Source organism: Lonchura striata, chromosome 13 (assembly GCF_046129695.1).
Source record: "Lonchura striata isolate bLonStr1 chromosome 13, bLonStr1.mat, whole genome shotgun sequence".
Lineage (NCBI taxonomy): Eukaryota > Metazoa > Chordata > Aves > Passeriformes > Estrildidae > Lonchura > Lonchura striata.
The window spans coordinates 17,760,778-17,785,363 of NC_134615.1; the positions used below are offsets into that span (position 1 = coordinate 17,760,778).

Genomic DNA, 24,586 nt, shown 5'->3' on the forward strand with positions numbered 1-24,586 from the left:
ACCTTTTAAGCATCAGTTTATTTCTGCTCTTTGTAGACTACTGCATTTGAGATAACACCTGGCTGGAAACAGTGAGTTCTGGGCTGCAGTCTGACAGGTAGCAGCACTATGTTCAGGATGTGCTTTTTGCTTGTTTGAAGAAGAATGTGACCATCCTTGATAGACTGTAATTTTTAATGGATGGAAAATACAGATATTTCATGTCTATTTACATTTCAAATCTGAATTAATGAAGCACAAATTCTTATATACCTGCCTATATGTACCAGGATTAACTAACCTGTTAAAAATATTTTTGTTTCATCTCCAAAGCAGTGTATTGACATGCAAGTGTGAACTGAAGGGTGTGCACCAATGCTGTGACTGCACCATTGTAATGAAGATGAAATGACTGTAATGATGACCTTTCTGTGCCTTTGTCTATACCATGCCCTTCTCTTTAACTGAACACCTTTCAAATGAACATGTTCTGAACTCTTGAACTGTTCATTCTGTTCACTGAGCTTATTGCTCAATCTGCAGTTTATCATTATGTGTCTCCAAAGACTTTGTGTTTCCTTATATTTGACATCTAGATGGAATTTTTCATAACCCTTTACTAGTCATAAATTGGATTGTTAGAGGATTAAGTTAATCTTGTTTCTTTATAGTAGCCTCAGATTTTAAAGCCCTAATTTAGAGAGGTTTCTTTATTTGTTGCTCTCCAATCTGCAAGAACGGAAGAAACCTTAATGCCATAAGATTCTGTATTGCTGGGATTATTTATTTCTGCTCATTTTGAAGTGAATCGTACCTAAGAGGTACACTTGAAAAGTTGTTTTGTCATGTTTTTCCTATATTACTATTTCTTCCTTTCTATCTAAATAGCAACCTCTGAAAATGACCCAAAGCTGTGCATCATCAGATAAGCAGTGTGGCAGTGAAGGGAATGCAAAAGAATGTGTATTTTTCTTGTTCCGTTGGGAAGGGAAGTAGGAAAAAATGACTTACCACTTGCAGAAAATTGTTGTGGTGTGTTAGTCATATCTTACCTTTTGGTTTCTTTGTTAGAAGGTACTCCTAACAATTGATGTACTTTTTATTATCCAATTAACAGCTCATATTAAAAATGAAATTAGGGCAACAAAAACCTCCATATTTTTAATGGTGCTTTGGATCTGTCTGTTGTCTAGCAGGAATATTGCAGATAATATTCTTTTGTTTAATTACTTCAAAGAAGTTTTTTGCAGGAAAATTAAATATTATTTGATATAAACATTATGATAAATTCAAGCAATCAAAAATAATTTTGGTATCCTGATAATTATCTAGCTGCTCTGTATTGAGATAGTGGTGGCCAAATCTTCAAAATAGGAAGATGGTGCCTACCACAGATTGAATTGTTAAAACCAGTTTATAATGTGCAGAAAGCAAAATACTTGAGGTATAAGACTAAAACTTAAATATTACTTAAATAGAAGGGATGGTATTTAAGCAGCACACATTTATTTCTTTAACAAATAAACCTTTTTAGCCCTCTCTCTTCAAAAGGCTCAGAACTGTCAGACTGGTTGTAGAAAATGAAAAATCTTGAGTTGTTCCTTGACCTTTTTTATGATCCCTCCATCCCTAAACTCCATCAATGGCTTGAACTCTGACACTGAGAATGGCAAGATGTAATTCTTCATCTCAATGTCATAAGCCCCCACATTCTACTCTGGGCATTTCAGACTTTTATTTTTCATTCAAATGTAGTTCATGTCAGCTAGTATCATACATCAAGGATGAGGCTTTTAGAAACTCTTAGGCTTATCTAATCCTATCTCTAGTTTTCTCTTTGGGAAAATTTTGATGCTATTTGGCCATTTTTATGCTTATTTTTTTCTGCTTATTTTTTTCTGCTTTACTCTTTTCATTTATTCATTGATTGCTTCAGTGCTGCCCAAACCATCCCAAAACCTTTTAAATGTATTTTTTAATGCTGCAGATAATGAAGAATATTATTATAATTTCCCTAACCTATTTATGCAGCTGTACCTGTGCATATTTAGTAGAAACCATGGTGAGGGATAGGATTGCATTAAGAAATCAGCTGTGAAAAGAGGATCTGAGGGACAGAGCAACTGAGTCTGATCAGGTGGGGATAAGAGTGTCCTGTGTTTGTCATTTCAGCCTTTGTTCCAGGCCAGGAGAGGATGGGTGTGAGCAGAGGCTCTGGCACTTTGTCTCCTGCCTGCTTGATGCTCTGTTAAGGTAGAGAAAGATATGACCTGCTGATATGTTAGATACTTCATTTTTAAATGATCATAAATTTTTGCTGGCGCTTAATAAGAATAGGTTTACAGTGCAGAGGAAAAGTGAATATACTGAACCAGGAGACTGTCTAGGGAAAGGGAGAAATTATTTACAAAGAAAGTCTGAGGACAAGTAGCATTGCATGTCTTGTAAGCAGCTGATAGTTGGAGGCATCAGACTGATTTTCAAAACAGTGTTGGAAAGACTGTAATTGGAAATATTTCATCTATATTTCCATCCCTAAAAGCAGTTGGGAAATGTAGATTTAAAACTGTTAAAAGAAAAAAAATGCTCAAAGAGATCAATCTGCTTGTGGAACTCCTAGCTCTGTAGAAGGCCAAGCATTTAGTAATCTCACAAACAAATTAAATATTGATAGTAAATATTGATAGTAAAACCACACTAAATAGTGCAAAATATTTATTTAAATGTAGTTTTGAAAAATAGTCCTTTAACTGAATACTGCTTCCAGAACTAGTCATTTTCAGAGAAAATGCTGTTTATTTTCATAGTAGAGCACTGACTGGTTAAATCCTTGAGTCCTGTCCGTCTCTGGTTTTGCCTGTTCACACCAGAGGCAGATAATGTGTTTATTTTGGAAATACAGGCTTGTTAATTGTCTTACTGAACTTTTCCATCAACCCAGCTGTTGATAAGATTTTATGACTGTATTTCTCAAAATTTAGGTGTAGAAGACACTTGTGTTTCAGTTCTAAATACTGCAGAGACTTCTCATATTACTAATATGAAACTAACTGGCATTCGCTGTTTCCAAAGCAGTTTTACCGCTGTGACATTAATTTACAGTACTGAGCACTGTGGAAACTTTCATCAAACCTAAGAAGTTAGTTTTGATTTGTTACAGCACACAGTGGGTGTTCATAGCATATGTTTTTATTTAATCCTTCAAAGGGTTTTCAGGAAATAGCAGCTAGCATGTGATGAAATAATATCAAGAGACATTACCAACATTTTAACATTATACGGATCATTATGCTCCGTACATTTCGGAATTATGTTCCATTATATTTGTGGTTTCACTTTGTTCTTCCAAGCCACATTCTGCTTGGTCTTAGGAAACAACACATGGCTGGGATGAAGCACAGTGGAGCTAAAAAGAGTCCTGTCTTAACTTATAAATGATGAAGTAACTCCCTCAACAGATCTGCTGTGTTTAGGGCAAAGGCAGAGTTAGGAGAAGTTGGAAAGAACACGAAGGAAATGTCTCTCCTTTGGTCAGGAATGCATCAGTTCTGCCATGCACATTCTGCCTTGTAGGAAAGAGCTGCACAGTGCTTCTCCTTGGTATTTTGTGGTTCCATTTGTGACTGCTTGTCGAAGTATGATACACCTTGCTAATGTCTTGTAAAAAAGGAAGGAAATTCAGCACCTGAGGAGTTGTAATTACTGGTGTGGCAATTACGTGGAACTTCTCTTCAGATTCCCTCATAGAAGGGTCAGCATTGGAATAAGGAAAAGGCTACGAGTAAACATTATAAATGTGACTTTTTCATGTATTCTACTGCAACACCCTTTGGGTAGTGCCACCCCATAGCCCCTGATGTCCCTACTATGGGAACTGTGGTGATGACTAATTCCAAGTATTTTTTTGAAATTTAACTGAGGTGCCTTGAGGGCTTTATCTTCTTCTAGGCTTCTTTAATCTTCCAAAGACAATTCAGCACATCTAAGATTCACATGCCTTAGTTCAGTATGTGAAGCAAGTAGGCTGAACATGGCCCAGTTCCTTGCAGTACCAGAGCCTTGCCTTGGGGGATGTGATTTCTTGGCTCCTTCCCTGACCACTTGGCACTGCTTCATTTTCTTCATTGCAAAGGATAGCTGGTGACATACTTGGTTTCAATTGGAAAAGAAAAAAAAGGTCATTACATACATGGAGTTCTTTCCTCCACAGCAAGAATCTAATGCAGCTTCTATGGTTTTGTTTTGTTTTTTGATCAAATATCTCATGTGCTCCTGACATGACTTGGCTAAATGAGTAGGTTCATCTACATATCCAGTAGAAATATGCACAGGCTTTATCAACAGCTCAGTGAGCCCAGGCAAATATTCCTTGGAGCAATGTATGGACAATTAGTAACCCAGAAAATGCCCCTCTGGGTGATTGTGCTATGAGACTGAGTGTCTGCAGTTGTTACAGGTGGAGGAAGCTCTTAGACCTCAGGTGGCACTAGGCTGAAAATTACTTCAAGGTAATCCGTGAAATAAATTGTATTTTAGTGTTTAATGCCTTACATACACTGAGACACCTAAAGTGTGCTTTGGATCATATAATCTCTATTACTTTTACCAAGTGTATGACAGTGATTTGCTAACAAGATGGGCAACAGGGTAAAAGCATAGGCTGCTTCCTTTCAAGATTTTGTTTTGATTTTAGAAAGAAAAGTATTTTTTTTAATGGTGAACTGGCAGCTGGGCTATTTGAAGCTTTCTTGTACTTAAAAAACAAACCAGGAAAAAGACTTGGAGGTGGGGGGAAAAAAGACAGTGTAGATAGGAGGAGCTATCTGAAATTCTATGATCTGGGTCAGATTAGATGTTCACAAATAGCCTCTTTGGGTATCAATAACGATAAATTTTTGAAACACCGTGTAGGCTCCCCAGCACTGCAATTTCATTCTGACCTGAAGGGGTGAAAGGCTGAAGCTTCAGTGCCCATTCCCTGCCTCCCCAGCAGCCTGAGCCTGCCTGGTTTCTGGGCTGTCAGAAGCCTGCTGGGGCTGAGCTGGCACCCTAACTCCTGGCACAGCAGCAGAATTCCATCAGCCATCCCTGCTGTTCAGTGGCCACTCTGTGAATTCGAGCCCATAACGAGGAGGGAAGGTCTCAGTCCCAGGCCTGGCTCCATGAGCTGTTTCCTTGTTGATGGTGAATAATGTATTTAAGCACACTTTCAGCATTTCCCTTCTTGCAGTGTTTCCAGCTACTGAAAAATTCCTACAAGAGAATTCTTCTCATGTCTGTAATTTCTTTGTTTTTCTGGCCATGCCAAAAATCAGACATCACCTTAATCCTGTGCCATTACTAGTTTTAAGAGGAAGATCCTCAGTTTCACCTCTGCATTTCCTGCCAGTTGTTTAGTCACACTTTCTGGCTTGCTGGTGTTTAGCCTGTGCTTAAACAGTTTGGGCAGAAGGATTTTTTCAGAAGGAAGGGTTTTGCTCTTTTAAGCATCTCACTCCTGTATGTGAAATTGTATATAGCAGCAAGATCATATCTTGACAGTGTAAAATATTAACTGGCTGGAAGCTGTAGGAATGATGTCTTTAATGCCATCCAGAGATGCTGCTCCAAGAGAGAAATCACTTGAGTGGTAACAGTTTTGTGCCCCTTTGTGACATAGAAGTTGAAAAAAATAAGCAGAGGTTGGGACTCGGGACCCCATTAACAGTTTCTGATGTGTTTAAGCAGAGCTGAGGCTGCTGTCTTGACCTTAATACTGAGAAGAGCAAATAAAAGTAAAGATTAAAGACATTGTTCAGGAGAAAGCAGGGCTTTGACTGGTTGGTTCTAGGTCTGTAGTTCTTTCTCCAAGTTTAAAACAAAAGCTGTTTGGTTTGTCTTTCATGGGACAGGTGAGGTTAGGGTTTCTCTGATGATCTGGCAGCTTGGTCTATTACATATTTTTTTGAACCAAATTATTTAGTGTAATAACTATAATGTTAATGGAACTATATGTTATGGTTGAGTTAAGATTTGTCAGTTTGAAAATAAACGTCTTGGCTGCTTTTCGACATTTGCCTCTCAGCATCAGTCCGTTAACCTGTCACACACTGTAATTTCATTAAAATCATCATTTAATTGTAAGTTAATGTACAGCTATCTTTTACAGAAGGGCTTTGCATACTGCCTGAATAATTTCAATACAAATTTTCAACTGATATGATTGAAATTATATGAAACCCTAAATGCCCTCCAAACCCCTGTTTATGAATTCAGTACTGAGAAATAAGATACAGCACCCACCTTACTGTGCACTGTAACAAGGAGACACTTTTTCAAATTATAATAAAGTACAGAATAATGATTTAGGTGTCTATGCATGTATCTTTGTCTGTCTTGTGTACCTGCAGCACTGAGATGTGCTTCGGAGGAGTTTCCATTATTAAAAGGACAATGCACACAGTGTAAGCTCTATGTAACTGAAAAAAGAATTAAAATCTACATGCAAATAGACTTGTACTTCACGTATGAGATACATAAAGCTTATTTAAAAATAAATTCTGGGTAACATTCAACCTAATGGAATCTTTGGGACCTGTGTTCATGTATTTGTTCAACTTGCACTCAAAAGCTTTTAAACAGAATATCACTTTTTTATATTATTCATGATAAAGTAATTCCTGCCTTTAATCTCTTCAGAGTTTCATGTCGAGTCATGATATGCAGTTCAGGGAAGTTTGGATCATCCATTAATCATAGTATCTGTACTTTTGTGTGCCTACTTTTGTCCATCTCTTAAATCAGTCACTTGGCAGCAGCAGACATCTGGGGATAGTCCAAGATATTTGACTGAAGAGGCCTTATTATTAAACCTGTTTCTTGCTACAGAATGTATGGATTTGTGTAATGTGTGGCATGCTGAAAAGAAAGCGATAGGAATCTTAGCATAATCATTAAATATGATCCTCTTAGTGTTTCCACTGGATAAGGATATTAAATGATGACATATGTTTAGTAGAATAATTAGCTAAAAACACCTAGGCTAATACAAAAAAACATGAGACAAAATGATGTAGTCAAGTATTCCCTTTTAATTAAAAATTTTCTACCAATCTGCATACACCAAGGGACTGAATTAAGATTTAATAAACAATCTAAATCTTGTATTTTCTAAAATTTAAGGGTTTTGTTTTATTCTTTTTTATTTTAATATTCAGTGGATGTAGAAGGATGGAGGGAAGGATTGAAAGCCTTAGAGTTACCAGCTGTGGTTGGATTCTTTTCTTTGAAGTACTGATACTGTCCTTTGAACTTAACTAATCATTTCTAACTATACAAAGAGGTTGCTCTTTCTTTCTCAGCAAGCCAAATATGCCATTAGTGATATACTTAAATTGATCTTGAAAATATTTGTGAAATGTGTGAAAACTGAATTGTGTATTCTTTTCACTTTTTTAAATTGAGTGTTGTTCCCTCTCCTGTTTCACCCCTTTTCCCCAAAAGGCTGATATCTTTTTTCATGGACTCTGACCCTTTCTTCTTTTGTCCTGTCTTCTCAGCTCCTTTCTAGTCCCATCCTTAGTTTACCTCTTCTTACCTTCAGTCTTCTACACATTTTGTTTCACTCTTCTTTCCCATAAAACTTTTTATTCTGATTTTCTTTTACTCTACTTTTCTTTTCTTTTTTTTTTTTTTATTTTTATTTTTATTTTTTTTTGGCTTGGCCACAGCTCTGATTTCCTGAGTTTAATATTAGAGTAGTGGGAGTGAGCTCCTGCCTTTCCCACCCTGTCTGTTCAGTCTTCAGCAAACTGCATCTTAAAAGTGTCAATGTGGTCTGTGCCTGCAGTGCTGGGCTGGAACTGGTGACTTATGAGGTCCTTCTCTGCCTTGGGGACTTGGAGGTTTCCAAGAAAATGCTTGAAAGAATTTTTTGAAACTTCTGAATAGAATGTATTTTTCCCTCGTTGGCTTTTTGGAAATGATGAAAGCACGTTTGCTGAACTTTCCCACGTAAGCTGTGCCCCACATGGACATCTGTAACAGGAAACCTCAGAACAATTAGTTTGCTAAAGTTATGAGCAACTGTACTGTTGCCTTGAAATGGGAAGTGGCAGACACCCTGAACTAGAGACTGTGTCACCATCATTGCCATAAGTAACAAATTTTAATTTAAGGGACGTATAAAAATTATCCTATTGAGTCTTTGGTCTTGGATATCCATTTATGACTGTTCTGGGTGACTGATTGTGAAAACACTTGTGTGTATGCCATGTTATTTTTCTGAGAGAATGGTTGGAGCTAAAAATGTATTTTTTAAAGAAGAGAAATAATCAGTTTTCATTTCTGTGTTCAGGCTTGTAACTGAAACAGTATGTGGAGTTTTAGCAGTCAGGTTTTTGACTGAATCAAGTGTCTAATGTTTGGGCTCAGTGTATGCTGTTGGGAACAAAAAATTATTTGAAATATAAGCATCTGTTATAGTCATGATCTTTATGCACTGAAACAGACCTAATGGCTGAATTGCTGTGTGCTCTCTGATATTAAAAGAAAAATGTGCTTTTAACCAGGGTTTTAGTGAAAGCAGATGAGGCTATGGAGGCACAATGGGAATGATTATGAAAGACACAGAGACCCCTATTTATTGTGGTAACAAAGCTGTATGTAAATTTTGCTTTTCATTAAGGCAGAATTAGTTTAACCCCAGTTGTACAAAGGTTACTGTTTTCTACTATTTAGACAAACAACTTCCTACTGTAAATTGTGTTGTGATTTATATGAATTTACCCAGCCACAGAGGTTTCTGTGCAGCAAATATATCTTCCACTCAATCATAATAAGAACTTTCAAAGTAGTTGTGAATACATTTCTATAATTATACTTAGATTTTGATGAAGTCTATTATTGCAGAAATACACTTCAAATATTCAGTTATTCAATCAAGGGAAATTACTTCTCTGCTTGGATTTGAAACCTTTAATAGTAAACAAAAAAGCAGCTGGTAGGCCTTGAATTCCAGGCACATATTGCAGGCAGCACAGTGACACAGTTCACCTGCTGGTGGGTAATGAGTGCAGTTGGTAATGACTGCACATGAAATTATGGCCCTTGTGTTTTTATTTACAGACTGTGCACACTCAGTCCCATTCTCCTTTTGCTCCAGCCCAGTAACACTGAGCACAGGGTGTTTTGGAATGCAGGTTTCAGGCTCTGAAGCAAGTTCATATCAAAGATGCATGAGAAGTCTACTTTTGTCTTGAATTGGTGACTACTAAGTGGACAATTGTGTGTGGATAATGATGTGAGGCCGTATATATATAGATATATTTCTGTGTTTAGGTGTCTTTTGGATTAATTTAAACTGTAAAATATCCACTGGTCTTAGTAAAGAAGACAGAAATTATCTTCTCATTCTTGTCTAATGATGGGACAAGAAGAAACGGATGAGAAATGAATCACAACATTTTATTTCAACATTGAAACAAGCTTTTTATTTTGAGGGTGGTAAAAGCATTGCAGCAGTTTGTCTGGGCAGGTTGTAGGTTCTCTGTCCTTGGAGTTGCTCAGAACCAAACTGGACGTGGTCCTGAGCAACCTGCTCCAGTGCCCCTGCTCTGAGCACTGTGGACTAAATGGATCTCCAGAGGTGTCCTCCAACCTCAGCTCTGTGACTCTGTGAAATTCAAAAAGCTGACTATTTATCTACCTAAATCACTGAAATAGGTGTTACATCCAGTATCATGTTGCTGCCTATTGTGACACCAATAATAGGTCCACTTCAACTGCTGCTTCAGGCATTCTCATAAGGATGCTGCACCTATATTAAAAAATGAACTTGAATAATATTCTTCTTTCCCAGTTAGCCTCTCCCCATGGTATTCTTTATTTGCAGGCAGTCATCATCAAGCTTCTCCAAGCTGTACAATCTTTCTAAAAGAATTTACATTTTTGTTGGGGGGCAGCTGTCAGTGAATCAGCAGCAAGCCACATCTTCTGGGAGAGCAGGATAAATGCCTCTAAAAAACTAAACTGCACTAAATAGGGGGGCAGATTTCAGCAAGCAAAGTTTTTTTTTTTCATGAGTAAATATCTATTGTGTTAATCTGAACCTTAGAACATTTCTCATGTTTCAATTTATTCACAATGAATTGTGGTATCTGCTGTGAAAACTGTTGCTATTGGATTTAAAATACCCATCTATTTTAGATATCTGGGGTTAGCTAAAGGCTAAATTCACAGATATTCTCTGTGACCTTGGTCAAGTCAGTTTTCCCATGATAAAATTATGGTGGTATTTACTTAAGTTCTCAGAATTCAAAGCTGCTTAATGAACCTTAGGTCCTACATTTGTCTTCAGTGTTATAGAAGGTTCATAAATAGGGCAACAAGTTTCTGCTTGTATCCAAGAGAACTTAGAATGTGGAAAACTGGATAATTGTGATCTATTTCTTCCCTGGGATGCTTCTTTTTTGTTTGAGATCTTATGGAACTTTCTGATTTGGTTCTTTTTGAAAGGCTGAACTTCAACTATGCCAGGACTGGCCATCTAAGTAAACCTCCACACTCCATGCTCGTGCTTTTCACGTTTAAAGAAGAGTGCTCATCTTTGTTATATTTCTTAAATCTGGAAAATTTGGTTTGCTTGATCTTCCTGGTTTTTTTAGTATATTTCATGAACATGTTGATTTGTCCTTTATTTTCTTGGCACATTTACTATGGGACGCTGAATTTTAGAAAGTGAATTTCAATGGCATCACCAAATGTTGTTGTTCTGCTGCATGTGATTTCTTGGACTGGCATAGAGCCAGTTGTTTTGCTAAGTTGTAGATATTATTTTCAAACCAGTAAGATTTCTTTGTGGCATTTCAGAGTAATGGTGTAACTTAACACATTTGTGTTTATAATTTGACAAGCTTGGAAACATTAAATATTAGAGTTATTAAATAAGAGAGGAGACATTTGGAGATGTTTCCATAATGTTTTCTGACAGCATTATAATGAAGCCAAATCTAGAAGTATCTTAGTATTATAGGTTTTTATTGCAATGAAGAGTCAAGAGAAAGAAATATGACATTGTTATTATTGACTACAATGCATAATAAAGAAATAAATTATGGTAAATTTTTCTGCTTTCTAAATCAAGCATATGTTATCAGGACATGTTACTGAAACATGGAAAAAGATGGTGATGGAAATAATGCCAATAATCCTATTTTTCATTCCATTATATGAGATAGCATTTAATTTTATTTAACTTTTCATGTTTACAGCAGGATATTTGTTACCTTCAGACTGTTTTTTATAGAAAGTACAGAGAACTGTGATGGCAAGAAAAAAACCAAACAAAAAGATGTTCGGTAGCACAACTCCATGAGGCAGAGGTCCAGCCAAACCATGGCTATTAATCATCACCGTCCATTATTTACAGAGGATTCATTCATTGTTCCATAAAGGTATCTAGAGGGTCAATTAGAGACAACATGCAGGATTTTTCAAAGACACAAGAGGGTCAATTAGGCCCTTCTTGTAATTTTCTGCTTTAACAGCAAATGCCAGCCTATCCTGCAACAGATACAGTGGAGGTTAGAATTAAATAGTGAGGATGGGTTTTTTTTAAAGCTGTTACTTTGCAGCTGGTTTGAATTGGAGTCTTGTCAGTCCTTGATCAAAAAAAAAGAAAAAAATTATCACTGACTTGATGAGAAGCACAGATTTGGTTTTGAGTCAGAGTACTGGAAGTGCCCAGGAAATATCTGAGATAAAACAGTCTGTACTTATCACAGAAGTGAATTTCTCTGAAAGTAAAACCAGATACAAATAATATTGCTAAATACTCCTGTTTAAAATTTAAAAGCATTTGAGGCAGAATACTGTTTGTGGTCATTTTGGTGTCAGCTGTTCACTTAAAGCTCCAAATCAGTAATAGAGATGAGATCTTAATATAAACAACTGCAGTGGCATTCAGTCAAGCATAGGAAGTTCTAGAATAGAAAGTAATTAAAAATATATATGTATACACAGACTTACATTTAAATTCACACACACATATATATACACACCCCAAAACTTCCAAACTAGAAAGAAATTTTGATGAAATCGCCCCCCTTAAGACAGAACAGGTCTTCAGCAGATTTAAGGCTCCTATGAGCATGTGTACCATATGTACAGTAGCTGTGTTGAAGTTATTTTTCTTTCAATTCCCTTTTCCATGAGAAATTGATGTTAGTTGGCATTCTCTTCTATATAGGTCAGAAAGTCCTGGGCTATTTTTCCCTTAAACATTCATTTAATTACATTTTTACTGTAGTTTTTAATTTAATCACTATTTTTTATGCTGCTTAAGTCTGTTTTAACAGAAAGCAGCCCCCATGACTATGGTGTGTTAGTCTTGTAAAGATTTTTATCTTTACAAATGGAGTTTTTGGAATGCCTGAGTATTTGATGGGCTCCTGTGAGAGTAAATCTCTGAGTGTGCTGCATCAGTTTGATCCTCATCGTCCTCTGAAACCCCCTATTCTCTGTAGGGTTTCAGCAGAGAGTTCTAACTAATGACTCAGGGCCAAATTCTGCCCTTCGATGCAGGCGTGTAATTCTCCCTGACTCCAGAGGGACTTGTGTGAGCATATCAGAGAACACAATTTCGTTCTTAGTGTGTGAAATTATAGCACAAATGGACAAAAGAATCTCATGCACATTCATCTTAGTGACCCCAAGCATGCAGGAATGTGATACCAATCCACCTGCTTTCCTCTTTGCTGAGTTTGTGCTGGTTCTTGTAGATCACCCTAATTCTTCAGCTGTCACTTGGGTCTACTTTTTTTATATTGTTCTGTCTTCAGAAGTTTGTTATTATGGTGCTTCAGTGAAATTAGTGACATTGCAACAAGTATTTCTTTAAGTAGCATTAGTAACAGACACATGTAAAAGCTGTTTTTTTTTTCTTTCCCTGGGAAATGATGGTACACGAGCAGTGTTGTTCATATTCCACAGGGAATTAGATTGCAAAGAGAGGAGACAAAGATAGATGTGTGAGTGCATGTCTGGGAAGTGGTTTAATACATCCAGATACACAGAGAGAGGAGAGGTGGGCTTGCATCACACTTCTGCTCTGTGACAGTGTGATGGGAGGAGGTCTCTTGCCCACGTGTGAATAGAACAGGTCTCTCCTCCTTGCATCAGTCTGCCTCTCATTCTGCTCTCAGATTTTACTTTCAGCATTGTCCCTTTTGAATTCTTTGTGCAAGAAATCGGTGAATTCATTTTTTAAACATTTTTCCCTGCTTTTAAAGTTTTAAAACCTTTTCCAGTTTTTATATTCTGTCCTTCCACATTGAAGGTTGTGATTATTTTACTATTCTATTTTCAGGAGCAAAGCTAGTCTTGTTCTGTGGATGTAAAAATATGGGAAGTAACTCTATGAGCTTTGATGGGGTTTTACACATGTTGATTACTGAAATACAGTTTCAGATCTTAGATGGGCACCAAATTTGCTTGTCATCCACTGTTTGTACTCGGGACCTTCCACTTTTTGCATTTATGTTGTGGGAATTCATGTCTGGAAACTCTGGACTTGGAGGTATTGTGTTTCTTGAACTGACTGCTTATTATGCCTTAGCATATTTGTTTTTGATTTGGGATGTGTCTGGCTGCTTCCCCCTTTTGTCTCAGTCCTTGGCAGATAGATTTATCTTCTAGAGCAGTGTTATGGAAGACTTAATGTTCCCAAAACATGTGTTTAGGGACTTTGCTTCCTGACAACTCTATCCAATGGACCTTAGTATTTTTTTTATGCTTTGATTAATACTGTTTTTCACCAAAATCAAGCTGGTTTAGGTGTATCTGAGGAATCTCTGATATCTCCAGTGTTACAAAGAATTGACTGGCATTAGTGTATGGGCTATTTTTAATTTAGTAACTTTTAATTTCTTGGCATGCTGCCATTCATGCTCTAGGTCTTGAGCATCTGGCTTAGTCAAACCCTTGAATCTCCTCTTTAATTTCAGGTTTTAAAAGACATCTTGATGCTGTAGCACAAAGCCCATCATTTATATCTCCCACAATGGTTTTAGTATCCACTTTAGTTTTGGATTCTGCTCAAGACAGAGCAGAATTTATATTGCAGCTCATGCAACAGTTCTCATATAATGAATTGTGTTCTTTATAAAAATTCCTGTTTTCAAATTGTCTGCTAAGTCTTCAGAAAGCTCATCACTTATCCAGAGTTATTTTTGAAGCTATTTGTGGAATCACCATGATTGTCTGGGGAAATCTAATTTATAATTTTGAACATGTAATTTATACATCACTCTGCCAAAGCTTTCTTTAAAATCTGTTTTCAGATATGAATTGGAATGATTGGTGATATTAATTTTGCTTTTTTAACCTGAAACTGTAGTTGAACACATAATCCACAGTGATTTATTTTTACATAATATTCCATTTTCCTATTTGTGTAATATCTACAGGCAGATAGTCATTTCCTCAAGCTGGTTCATTAATTAGATTTATTGGATGGATGTCCTTTGTTATTGTTTTTTAACTTATGTATTGATCTCTATTATATGAAATTCTCAGTCTTTGCTATTCACTTAGAGTTGGGTAGAAAACTCCCATGAATGTCTGAATTCAAACTTGAGGGTTTGCACATGCAAACTGTCCTCAAGGAATACTTGGACATCTCTACTCACTTGCACAGTTATGAAGGGTTTTAACTTCTGTATGACTGCAACATCCCCATCCTGTGTGTTGCTTTTAAGGACTGTATTGGTATTTTTCTTAATTAGTTGCCAAATTAAAATAAAAATTTAAACCCAAAGGATTAGTGGGTAGTGATCCTAGAAGTAGGTAAATTGGTGCAGGGAGATGACTAACAGCTCTTCATAGTTTCTAAAAAGTCCAGATGAGCTAGAAATAGAAACCACAGCATATTTTGTGCCTCTTTGGACTATTTGTAAAACAAGGATCGTAATATTGACTCATATTTCATTCACAAAGGAGAGTCCCTTGAGTAAAGGGAAATAATTGTCATTCATTAGAATAATTTCCAATGAACATAGGGAAGGTGCCCAGAAATTCCTGGTTCCTTCCTGTGACATCTGTGGTAGTTTTCAGTCCTGATGTTTATTTGCCATTTCAATATGACGTAACTGAGTTCTAAAAGAAGGGTAACTCAAAGTACGACTGTGTTCTAGAACGATACTGCAGCAAGAAAAACTCCCAATAGATCATTAATAAAAAGAATAAACATTCTTTTGTTGAGCTGATTTAGTCTCTCCCAGGGCTTTTCACATTCCATGGTCTATCCACAGGGAGGTGTTGGGTCTCTGTGCAGGCACATTTTGGCTGCCTGTCTTGTGCTCCTATTTCCCACAGTCTGTCCCTGGTCAAGGTATTTTATTTTCTGGCTTTGAAAAAGTAATGTTGCAAAACTGTTCCATCAGAGCTAAAACTATGCAGATAAAAATAAAGAGGATGAAGAGGTATCATTCAACTATTGAGCCTTCTAGAAAAGAGTTTTTAACTGCTGCAATAAGCCTTTGTATTCACTCCAGTGCCCTTTACCAACTATCTGCACATTGCTAAAATCCTTCACAAACACTTTTTTATGGTCAGATTCAGCCACTCTGACATGAGCTGAGGAGCACCATATGCTTCAGGTAACCTCCCTAAAGCAGTTGCCAGTGGGACCACTTTTGTAAGTGCTCACCAATGTGAGCAGAGGTTACACAATCTCACCCATGGTGAATAATAATGTCAAAGAGCCATTAGCAGTGCAGAGTGACAAAGTGTGGAGAGATCCATCAGCTCATCCTGTGTTTAATGAAACAGAAATGAACATCGTATTGCCCTTGTTTTCTGTCAGATTTTCCAGGTCTCCATGAGGCTTATTAATCTTGAGGTGTAATGGAAAATGTGTTGCTATGTTACATAGGACAGCAGCCTTTGTGCTTGCAGGATTGAAGGTGTTATTAGTCTTTGTCTTATTTACATGCTGCGCTGGGGTGCGTGCTGCCCGAGCACAGTGCAGAGAGGAGCTCTACAATGCCTGTGGCTTTCTGAAGTGGGTTCTAATCCGTGCAACCAGATGGCTCCATGGTCAGTCATTTTAACCTGAAGCAGTGGTCAGAAGCCCCCTTTTGAGAAACGCTGTCAACACACACTACAGCCCTTGGAAATTTGCTGCTACAAAAAATACCAAATAGATTGCATTTTAGTGTGCCCCAAAATGAATGTTTCCACATTTCTGAAAGCAAGCTTTCAGGCTCTCAGAAGTAAAAAAAAACAATAGGTAAGTGGTATAATTGTAAAATACCAATTTCACTAAGTATATAATAAACTTTCACTATTGCTTTTATTTTTGTAAATAGAGGGCCAATTTCACATAAGCTCTGTCAAAAACAATCTTGTGTTTACACTTGAGATCTAGTTACCATCATTCTTTATTAGCAAGAAAAAATCCCCAGAAGCTGTTATTCCTGTTAGGAAAAATCTTGGCTTCCAGGGACAGAAAAATAACCCAAGTTCATAGAATCACAGGTACAGAGAACATCCTGAGCTGGAAGGGACCCACAAGGATTGCTGAGTACAACTCCTGGCCCTGGAGAGGACAGTCCCACCCCATGTGCCTGAGAGCGTTTTCCAAGTGCTTCCTGAGATTTGTCAAGCTTGGGGCTGTGCCTCTTCCCTGGGGAATCTGTTCCAGGGCTCAGCCACCCTCTGGGGGAAGAACCTTTTCCTGATATCCAGCCAAGCTGGACCATATGGTGACACTTCATCTGGAATGTGCCACCAAAATGAGATTCTTGTGCCTTATTTTCAGCATGTGTCACTTACCATCATCTTTGTGCAGGTTGGGGATCACTAGGGATGAGAAAGCATTACAAAATGGTGCTTCTGAGAGTTAGATGATGTCACATCTCTGAATACTATTTTATATTTTAATCATAATAATTATAAGGCTATTTTAATTTTGCTTAAAGAATTAATAGCCCAGTGACAGTGCAGCTTTTTTGGCTTGCACAGCTTTGGAAATTTCTAAGACTGAAACGGAATATCATGTGTTTATTAGATGCAGTGGAAATATTTGCCTTTGGAATATCCCTTATATAAGCAATCATTTTTCTGCCTTTTTTTTTTTTTTTTTTTTTTTTTTTTTTTGCCTTTTATTTTCCAACAGGCAGTGTTTATCAGCGAGGTATGTGTTGATACAAGTTTCATAAAGGACAAGCTGCGTGTTGACATTGCAGCAGTGCTTCCCAAATATTTCTGGCGTCGTTTTGGTTTGGTTGGAGCCTGCTAGAGGCCTCACAATGGTTCACAAAACGCCAGGGCTGCAAGTTCCCCTTCTTCTTCCCCACAGTGACAAGCACAGAGAAGGGTTTGGGCTGAGGGGAGACTTGCAGGGTGCTGGGGATGGGAGAGGAGCTGGTGGTAAGAACAAGGATGTGCTGGGCTGTCTGCTGATTGTCCCTCTTGGTGGATCCCCTGTCACTCCCCACATCCTGGTGCAGTATCAGCAATAACAGTGCTGGGCTTCTGAGTGCCACGAACTGGGGGCAGACACAAAGTTTTGGTGGCCACAGCTGGCTGCTGCTGTTGGCAGTTGTGTTGTTTCCCCGTGCCTAGCGTTGGCCAGGATGCTCCTTCTCCTGCAGAACAGTTGGTTTTGTTCTGCAGGGAGTTCTGCACCTTTCTCTGAGCAGGCATTATGCAAATTATGAAGTCATTTGTATTATGTTTTGTGAAGGCTGACTTAGAACAGAGAGTAGATGGAGCTAAAAAATAAAGTAGGGATTTATTAGAAGGCGTTGTGCAGCACAAGAGCCCAGCCAGGGCTACACCCAAGATGAACCAAAACGGTCACAAAATGCACGACTGCTCACGGGGTCTCTCACTTTTATAAGTGCTGCTCCATTTCCATATTGGAGTTCATTGTCCAATTCCAGCTTTAGCCCAGGCAGTCCCATCCTTCTTGTTTTTCTCTCTTCACCCCACATTGTTTGTGCTCTTGGGCCTGAGATTTGGATCATTTGTCCCCAGCTGGAGAAGGAATTGTTTCATCTCTCTACTCTGTGAAGAGAGTTTACTATTCCCTAATATGAAGCCCAGACCCATACACCAAAGCAGCACAGAATCTGAAAAATAAAAGAGCTAAAACCTGAGGCATCAGCATGACATGCACTTTGCCAAATTTTGGAAATTGCCGTGTTTGAAAAGGAATGGCTGCCATTCACGGTGCTGCACTGATTAAATCACAGTTAGGGACCAAATACAGCACTTTTATCAAGTGTCCAGTGAGGAGCAAAATGAGCACTTCCTAAAGTGATGGGAATAATTCCATTAGTGAGAATTCTCATTGAAAATGTGGAATGTCTGTGCCATTTTTAGAAATAATTCTCACACTTCTGAAAATGTTCTTATAACTGAGTGCAAGTTGCCTACAAGAACATTGCTACTACATTTGCATACTGACAGCGTCCTGTTAGGAGCTGGTTGTATTTTATTTAAAAACTTATTTTCCTGATGTGGTTCCAGGTTAGATAAGTGCTGATGTAATACAATCACAGTTTAAACTACACATAAACCTCTCTGTATATTTTATTGAAAGTAATTTATGGGGCCAAATCTCAGACCAGACAATTGTCTTTATAGAATTTCTGAGTTTTGGGGACCTTTTTTCAGCTTTCTCAGCCTGTATTAGCTCTCACTAAGGAGTGTTAATGCAATTCTACAGGACAGTGCAACTCTTCTTTGCCAGTGGTAGAAGTAACTGATGTCAAGTGAATATATTTTTAGAGCACATGAATACCTTTAAAGGAAGATAGTAAATTATTCTAGGATGGAAGGAAGCACCATATTTTCAGTGACTCCAGAACTGCTCCCACATCAGAAGTGGGTTGTTAGATAAATACACCCAGGTTACTATAAAACCACAACAAAAAACGAAATTACATCCTAGCTGCTAGCTCAAGTTCACAATTTCTGTCTTGCAGCCTCCCTCTCCCAGAAAAGTCTCTAAATGGCTGTGCCAAAGTAGTGTTTTAGCAATAGGACTGCATTTTTTTCCTGTTTTATCTTGTATGAAGTAAACACTAATTGAGAGATAAAGTGAGAATGACCCTTCTGGCTGGGTGTGTGGCTGGAAGCTGAAGTGGGTCACTGGGGTTCAGTACCTGCTGCACAGAGACTTTAATTACTTACACTGAGTGGAACTGGAGGAGGAGAGGAGCGAGCAGCCCTCGGCCACTGCACGGCCCCCGTGTTCAATCCCCCCAGGCTGGGAAGGGAATTAAACCACGTTACTCCCACCTCACCAGTAAGAGGCAGATGCCTCGGATAGAATTGTGACTCTAACCTTGTTTTCTGATGGTTTCCTATAAAAGAGCCAAACACTGAATATTTAGTGTGAATTTAGTGGTTTTTCCCCTGAAAAATTATAAGGGAAACTTATTTAATAATTAAAAAAAATTATCAGCATCTAAAAAAGGTTGTTTGATGAGAACCAGCATTTCATTTGGTTTTCTTGTGTCAGCTAGAAGAAGCTCAGTATACTTCAAATCTGGTCAATGAATTTAGGTTCAGGTAGTTTGTACCGTGTAATTTATATTCTGTGCATCACTAACACATCATATACTTAAAATGTAAATTTATTTATAAATATGCACATGTACATAGTATATGTTTATATTATTTTAGATTTATGTAAAATATATTGATGCCCAGTTACAATAAATTCTATAAAATTACTGACAGATTTCTGTTGAACTGTGGCCTAGTGATGCAGTAACCTCTGAGGAGTTTCCCTTTTCTTCATCATTGTCTCTTTGCTGCTTAATGTTAAAAACCTTAGTTTTTTCCCTTCTCTTTAAAAACAAGAACATTACCATAATTTTTTGGAAATAATGTGTGTAAGCTATCAATATGTGATATATTTCAGTGCTCATAAAAGTAAGATTTCTAGATAAACATCAATAGAAATATTTTTGACCATGTAAAAAAAAATCAACATTTTCATAAGGTTGCATCTTTTAACTTCTCTATATATACAAAAACTATATTAAAAGAGAGATTAAATTTTACTCTGCAGAGTAAAATGCAAACAGAAAATTATTTTCCATTTTTCAGTGCAAGCAATGGATTATCACTTATTTATGAGACTTTTTTTAATCTAGAATATATGGAAATCTTTTCTTGAAGCACAATGTAATATTGAATTGGGAATGTTGTCTGACAGTTTGCTTCTTACAGTTGCATAGAATGATTCCTCTGTATGAATTTTTAAAAGGGGCTCAATATACTCTGCGTTTTAAAGGGGGGAAGTAATCAGGGTAATCTTGAAAACTCTTACAAACTTGCCTCCTCTGTCCCTTCGTTCTTCAAACAAACTTCTGCACAAAAGACTGAGTTGTAGCAGCTTTTGCCATCAAGGGAAATATCCAGATATTTTTCACTGTCCCAGTGTATCTGCATTCAGGAGTTCACTGATGTGACCTAAACACACTCATTTCTACTGCTTTTTATTCTCCTAATGGAACCTAATCAGAGCAGAGGGATGGATTTTAATCAGAGTTTGAATCTAGTGGTAAATGGGTGCAGCATTTAAAAGATTTATTACTTTTTGTCTAAGAACATAAGGTAGAAGTCAAATTAAAAAGGCATTTTATCCCCCAGAAGTTCTGATCCCTCCGGACAGCCCCATCTCTTTTGGGGATTGGGTAAAACTCCCCTTGTTGTCAGAGGAAATTCCCCACAGAGCTCCTGAGGGTGCTGTGCTCCTCCAGTGAGTAATTGGAGGGTCCTTAATGAATCTGGTTGTTACAGCAGATCTGTGCTCTGAAACTGCTGGAAATTCCAGTTTGTATCATAAACCAGAGGTCAGCTGCTTGCTTTTGTTTTCCTAAAAAACCCCAGTGTAAAACCAGCCCTGTGGAATGTGGGCAGGTAAGGCAAAACAAAGAGCAGAACAAAAGACGCTGAATAGAACGTCTTTATTGTGAATAAAATGATCTACAACAGTGTGCCTTATAATTCCATGTTTTTGGTATTCATAAATTATAGTGACAGAAAGATGTAATGCTAACCTATTCATTTAGGTTGGTATGAATTTTACATTAAAATGCTTACAGTTTTTATACATTAAAAGAGTCCTTAGAGAGAAATGAAGCCAATTAAGGAGAAATAAAGACCCGTGTGTCTTTCTGTATGTATACCTTCATCTAAATGCAGTCGTATAAACAATAGGAAATCAAGGTATTTATGCAGCAATTGCTTTTCCCTTTCCCTTCCTCAACAATTACCTGTATGCTAATTATTATAATTTGAGGTTTAGATGGAGAAAATAGCATCTATTTTCTGCAGAGAAATACCATGACAGAAAATAGTTTTCTCTGAACTTGTTTAATGCTTAAAACATTGGTGTCCAGATAATAAAGTATTTTGTAATGATTTCAGACAGACATTCTGCTTTCATCTTTAGCTTTCTGTTATATTCTATGGTACCAAACTCAGGAATAGGCTCTGCCAGTCTCTATTTTTGTTGATATTTTAATGTTGTTTGTAACAGAGCAATGAGAAGTTGTATTTGGGACCAGATCCTAAATTGATGAACACATATATAGCACTTCTTATAGCAAGGAGAAGGAATGTAGGAATATTCTTTATATAAGGACTAAAAGCTTTTACGTGCTGTATCTAAACTTTCTAGGGAAGCTCATTTTCACATCGGTTCCATGTGAGCTGGTTTCTTCCCTCTAACCATGGCCAGTGCCATATCCTTCAAGCCGAGAGGCTGCAATGTAATGCACAGCCCGGGTTCACTGCTGCGGTGTAAGCTGAGCCGCGCAGCCGGAGATGAGGCCGGGCTCAGCCGGGCTCAGCCGGGCTGCGGCAGCGAGCGCCTCTGCCCAGGAGCCGCGGTGTCTCCCCGGCTTCCCCGGTCCCCCCGCGGGTCCATGAGGGGACACGGGGCCCTGGCTGTGCCTCCTTGCCCTCCAGGGTGACCTGGCAGCCCGTGGCACTCCCGAGCCCCGAGGAGCACGGAGGGCACCGGAGTCGTGTCGTGGTGCGGCTGCAGAAGGTGGAGGAGCCCCTGCTCCCCTTCTCTGCCCGCTGCTGGCCCGGCACGGGCATCACTGCGGGAAATCACTGCGGGAAATCACTGCAGGGCATCACTGCGGGAAATCACTGCAGGGCATCACTGCAGGGCATCACTGCTGCTCAGTGCAGGGCATCACTGCAGGAAATCACTGCAGGAAATCACTGCTGCTCAGTGCAGGGCATCACTGCGGGAAATCACTGCAGGGCATCACTGCGGGAAATCACTGCAGGGCATCACTGCGGGAAATCACTGCAGGGCATCACTGCAGGAAATCACTGCTGCTCAGTGCAGGGCATCACTGCAGGAAATCACTGCAGGAAATCACTGCTGCTCACTGCAGGGCATCACTGCAGGAAATCACTGCTGCTCACTGCAGGGCATCGCTGTGGGGCATCACTGCTGCTCAGTGCAGGGCATCACTGCAGGATATCACTGCAGGAAATCACTGCTGCTCAGTGCAGGGCATCACTGCAGGGCATCACTGCTGCTCACTGCAGGGCATTGCTGTGGGGCATCACTGCAGGAAATCACTGCACGAAATCACTGCTGCTCACTGCAGGGCATCACTGCAGGAAATCACTGCTGCTCACTGCAGGGCATCGCTGTGGGGCATCACTGCAGGAAATCACTGCTGCTCACTGCAGGGCATCACTGCAGGAAATCACTGCTGCTCAGTGTAGGGCATCACTGCAGGGCATCACTGCTGCTTGCTGCAGGGGCATCACTGCAGGGCATCACTACTGCTCAGTGCAGGGCATCACTGTATGAAATCACTGCTGCTCAGTGCAGGGCATCACTGCAGGGCATCACTGTGCTCAGTGCAGAGCATCACTGCTGCTCGTTGAAGGAAATGTGGGCATGGAGCCTTGGCAGTGCCCACGCCTCTGTTATACCAGGCTGGGCTCTGATTTCTGTCTGGAGAAGCCCCCAAACCTGAACTCAGCTGGTTTCTGACAGCTCTGCTTCACCTCACCAAGATTGTGGTGTTTAACCATTACAGGAGATAACAAAATATTGAGTTTGGATTGCAGGTTTGAACGAACAAAGCAGCCTTATGTAAGGAGCTGAATAAATTTTAGAGTCCAACAGAAAAAGTCACATTATGTTAAATACAGATGATTCTGGAAGTCCTTCTCCTGTTCAAATCGTGCATTTTAGAAAAACACATCGTGGTGCATTTGGCATTCTGGTCATAGAAAGAAAGAGGTGTTTGTAAAAAGTTGCATATGGTCATCTGAACTAATTGCTAAAATGACTCTACATTAATTGGATAATTAAAGATTGTGAACATGTGGCTATTGTATTCCTTGGGCGTCATGCCAACAGTTTCTGTGGCTGGAAGAAAGGTCTGTTAACCTGCTGGATCCTTTTTCATATAAATAAATAAGCAACAAGGGTCTTAAATTTAGATTACAAAAACTTAGTATTTTTTTAAATTGATTTTTAAAACACATTTATTATTTCCATTGTGTTTATGTTTTAACACTTTTGAACGGTGGCAACTTTGATTTTTTTAGCATCCATCTCACAAATTAATAAGTATTGATTTTTGTTTTAGATTTATTGTTAGCATTTTGGAAAGTGTTCTGTAATTGTTGATACTTTGTAACATGAACCCTAGTGCTCCCTGGTTTATTTTGAAGAGGATGAGTGCTGGCACTCAGTTTGAAGAACTTTGTAATAGCAATAAATTGTCTGTGTGCTTTAGCTTTACCTGTCAAGGTTATCTGTCAGAAAAATGATGTTTGGTAACTGGGATTTCTTTCAGTGGGTGACATACAAATGCACAAATCCCTGTGCCAACCAGTCACTTTTTTGTGTGTGTGTGTGTATTTGTGAGATTTTGGTTATTACTTTCCTTGTTCTTAATTTGAAAGTAAAATCTGTGGTCTCAAAATGACCTCAAAGTGACTGACCCCTAAATCCAATCAGTCCAGACTCCTTTGAAAATTGACAAATATGTCAGATTTACCTTTGACTATCAAAATATTTTAAAAGTATTTCATTTTCTAGGGGCAGTAATAATTCTTAAGTTAGTATTAATTGTTCCGGTGTGATTTGGTCTTACTGGTTGATATCCACACTGTGAGTTTATAGAGGTATAATCTTCTTATTTTATTGTGAATTATCAATTTTGTAAGAGTAAAAAATTCTGGGTGAGCAATTTATTGATTGGTTTAGTCAGAGAAAAAGGTTCATAAGTGGTCAATACATAGTCAAAAGGGTGTCAGAGGCATGAAAAAATAGATTTGTATGTTTTGTGACTTGCATATGTTTGCTTTGTCTTTGCTTTCATATTATTTTCTTAAAATCAGTTGTAACAGTTATGTTAATGACAGGAATGCAAAATCACTGAGGTGGAAGAAATATAGAAATACTTTTCATCCAGGCAAATAATCCTATTCACTGGTTTTAACCACAAAAATGTAGCATGCTTCCAAATTTTCACTGAGTTCAGATAAAAATTGTAATTAGAAGGCATGGTTACCTTATCTTAATTGGATAGGATATTTTTTCCTACAAAACTTTTGT

The 24,586-nt window shown here is 38.4% G+C and overlaps 1 protein-coding gene across 1 annotated transcript in view; it reads left to right on the plus strand.

The window, feature by feature from the left end:
* The window catches only part of WWOX (WW domain containing oxidoreductase), a 483,433-nt gene that overhangs the window by 160,555 nt on the left and 298,292 nt on the right, over positions 1–24,586 (plus strand). The gene's annotated exons all lie outside the window — the stretch shown is intronic.